The sequence below is a fragment of the Chenopodium album genome, chromosome 5 (genome assembly GCF_948465745.1).
Source record: "Chenopodium album chromosome 5, dcCheAlbu1.1, whole genome shotgun sequence".
Taxonomy (NCBI): Eukaryota; Viridiplantae; Streptophyta; class Magnoliopsida; order Caryophyllales; family Amaranthaceae; genus Chenopodium; species Chenopodium album.
In genome coordinates, this window is record NC_137838.1 from 21,404,994 (window position 1) to 21,409,335 (window position 4,342).

A 4,342-nucleotide genomic window follows, 5' to 3' on the forward strand; every position below is an offset into this window, starting at 1 on the left:
TGGATGTCTACCGTGGCGAGGGAATTTCCAGCCCACTTTTCCGTCTAAATACATTTTTAACCCTAATTCCATTTGGCATTTTAAGTGCCGATTGATAATTTCGGGCCTTTTCTGACTTATTATTATTTGGGCTAAAATAAGAAAATAATTAAATAAAAATAAACAAAAGGTTTGGGCCAAAAATAAAATAAAAAAGGGTTTGGACTAAAATTAAATAATAAGTTTGGGCTGAAATAAAAATTATGCTTTTACCAAACATCAAGACCAATCCATGGACCGTTCAAAAATATGAATTTAATTAAATACGATTTTTTAAGCACTCTCGAGATTAAATACTAAACCCGACCAATAGTGGCGGTGAAAGGTTGTTCATCATCGGGTTTGGTTTTTGGGGAGACATTTTTAGGTGTCTACACATACTAGCCAGCATCGCTCTAATTTCTGCTAAATCAAGGTCAAAAGATGAGGAGGGTTGTTTTGGTTGGTTCTTCTGGCCAGCATTGGGGTGGTAATATTTCTGTTGTGGTTGTTGTGGTGCCTGTGATTGTTGTGGAGGTGGCGGATTTTGAACAGTGGTGCTCCGGTAAGAAACATATGGATGATTTCGGAACCCATGATTGTAAGTGTTGGAGTATGGGTCGTTCTACCTAAAAGCTTGAAAGGCATTGACTTGTTCCACGAAACTCCTGCAATCTTGCTCCCAATGACCTCATTAGATTTATTATTAATTGTAGAAACATTAGCTATATTAGCAGTACTGAGATTATCTAATTTTTGACAAATAGAGGTTAGTTGAGCTTGTAAAAAGGATACAGAGTCGACACTATGTTTCCCTATGTTAGCAAAGCCTCTAGGATTCCCATATTGGGAATTGTGGATTGTCATATCTTCGATAACTTGACCTGCATCATCAACATTAAGGTTCATAAACCTCCCACTAGCTGCAAAATCTAATGTTGTTCCAAATAAATTTCCAATCCCATTATAAAAGGCTTGGATCAACTGCCACTGTGCCAAATTATGGTGGGGACACTCCCTTTGGAGATCCTTACATCTTTCCCAAGCCTCATACAAAGTTTCATCTGGCTCTTGGGAAAAGTTTTGAATTGCACTTCTTAGCAAAGCTGTCCACTCTGCAGGGTAATATTTATTATAGAAATTTAAAACAAGAGTCTCCCAGTTAGTTATACCAAGTGCAGTTCTATTTAATCCATTATACCATAATTTGGCTTTTCCACATAAAGAAAAAGGGAAGAGAATCTCCTTGATTTGGTCTTGTGTATGTGACCCCAGCTTGCCTGATGGTATTACAATATTGACAGTAGTCTGCAATATGAAGATTTGGGTCTTCGCCCTTAGCTCCACTAAATTGCTTCCTTTCTATCATCGTGATATATTGGGGTTTAATCTCAAATTGCACCCCATCAAGAGCCAGAGTGGGAGTAAGGTGTGAAAAATCTGTCAGCGTCGGCTGCGAATAGTCACTGAGCTTCTTAGGTGCCGTCATCTCTGATTCTGAATCTGAAGGTACTTCTGAATCACTAGAATTAGTTGGAGGTCTCGGCGATTATTGTTATCCCCAGAACCCGCTAGGATTTGCCTGTAAAGATTCTTTTGTATATGAAAAGAGCCTTCGATCTCAGGATCGAATGGGATATAACCTGATCTGCAACACCTGGGCATAAACAAAGAACTAAAAGGAAAATCTGAGACTTGCCTCAATGAATTAACGTTCTCTAAGACAAGAAGAAATGACTTAGACTACAGAAAACAATCAGAAATAAAAAGTAAAACCGTTTCCCCGGCAACGGCGCCAAATTTTGACAGGCTAAAGTCGTATCACCTAATCAAAAGAATTACCTAAGTCCTCTCACTAATGTAGATAGGGAAGTAGAGTTGAATCCACAGGGAAACAAGTCTTTCTATTCCTAATTAATTAAGAGTAATCTAATTATCAAGTAACCAATTTGTAGTTGTAAAAAGGGACTATACTACGGAGATCAAGTTTAGGGAGAAAATCAATAATAAGGAAGCCTAGGGTAACAGGTTCACCAAAAATTAATAATCCGGGATAAAACATAACAACCAATAATTAACATTGCACATATAACATGATTAACAGGCTCTCGCAATTTACTAATCAACATAGATCTAACAGGCTCTTACAATTTACTAGATCTAAGTTCCTATTTAAAATAGCCTTTAATATCAAATTAACATCTGATCGATTCATCAATCAATATTTCTATACTTTTACAAGCAAATCACATCTGCTCGATTCATAATTCGGTTGTAAAGCGTTAAAACAATTCAATAAGAAATTATCATGCAATATCGATAATCAATAATAACAAATTATCCCTTCATATTAATTATGGATCCCCAAGAACCCTATAAAGAAAACTACTCAGACATAATCAAATCCAAACTAAACAAAGCTATTAAACAAGTCATGATGAAAGAAATAAAATAAATAACTGAGATTAAAGGAGAAGAAATCGTTATCAAAGTAATCGGAATTAAAGAGTTGAATTAAGAACAAAGTTGTAGGGAGAGAAAATAATCTAAAAACTAAGTAGAGAGAGAAAATCTAAGAGAAAGAATAACAGAAGAGAGAGAGAGAGAGCGACTAAAAAACTCTAAAATGTATTTATATTAAACACTTAATTAATCCTAATTAAAACTAACAAAAATCGCCGAAGTCAGCTCCTCAGAAACTCGCGCCGGTCAGGCGCCACACCGCCCGATTGGGCCCGCCTTTTTTCCATCATGGGCGTCTCTCACGCCCGGCCGGGCGTGAGATAGGGCGAAAGGTATTCTTCCCCGCCCGGCCGGGCGCGCCTTCGGGCGGAGCCTATTATGGTCGGGCCACACTCTTTTGCAACTTGGACTTCTCGACTGGGCTCCGATTCTTCGGCCCAATCTGGACTTCCTTTTTGGGTCTTGAATACTCGGTCCAAATGCCTCGGTTTCACATGCACCAAGCCCTTAATCAGTGGTTTGACAACTTTAACCGGCCCTAAAAATTGGTCGTACTCCTCTAATGCTCGTAGTTGCTCCATAAAAATCCCGGGAAAATGCTCCAAAGGTGCAAATCCCTACTAAACTCAACAAAAACTACAAAAACACTAGAAAATACCAATTAGTAATAAAAGTGGATCTAAAGAGTTAAAAACACTACCAATTATGACCAAGGCACGGGGGTAAAATACTATATAAAATGGACATGTCAAAAAGCGTTCTAAAATTGCAAAGGATCAATCTAGATTCTTTAGCGCGTTAAGACATAGAAAATAATTTTTTCTAGCCTTAATAGCTACTTGTTTCAAACACTTAGCGAATCAGGGATCGTTTCGACATCCTTAGAATTTCTGAAAGATTTTATATTCTTTGAGAACTTCGCAGAATAAGTCTCGGATCTATTTCCTTGGCCACTTTGATCCTCGTCTATCCTAGACTCGATCAAAGTTGGGGCTAACTGTAGACATCTACTTATTATTGGAATGGATGGAATTGATTTCAAAAGCATGTTTATGAATAAATTGAGTTTAATTATCTCACACTTATCGTACTTAGCATATTTTGCTAATCCGTATTTATTACTTTGTTTTGGTTCGCCCTGTGTCGGGAAAATTTCAAGCATTATCCCAAACTTGAACCCCACTATGATCATACACTTAAGCATGGTGGCGTCCAAAGGGAAGGAAGCTAGAGCAAAAGAGTCGCCAACAAGTTTTAGGAACTTGTAAACCGTTCACAGGGTGAAGGTTACACCCCTTAACTATCCAGGAGATCGTCAACTCCAATAGGTCTGGAACCCAGACTGGAAGTTCGGGGATGAAGGTACAAATCCAATCTAAAAGAGAAAGAACCTGCCCTAATAATAGGTCTCTACTTTATTCTTCTTGTATTCATGTGCGCTTTCAGACTAACATGCAAACATTGGGTTTACCCTAAACCTGTTTAATCTATGTTGGTTGAATATTAATGCACAAATAAATCTATTATTGGCGATCACTTGAATTATAATCATATTAGCCTAAATAAGATTATTAATTATCTTATTAAACGTGATTACAAGTACAAATTCCCTTTAAACGTGCATAAAAGGGGTGATCAACGCGGAATCTACTTTTTGATAAAATCAAGTCGTAAAGTCCGTACGAAGCGTAAAATCGTAATTTCCTTTAAAACACTTTTTTTATTCCAAATAAAACTCATAAAACATAATTATCAATCCTAATCCTATCAGGATTCAAAATAACCTTCTAGAAAATTCTAGAAGACTATAATAAATCCTAACTGCATTAGGAATGATAATTCATAATAGGCCCTCCTCTAG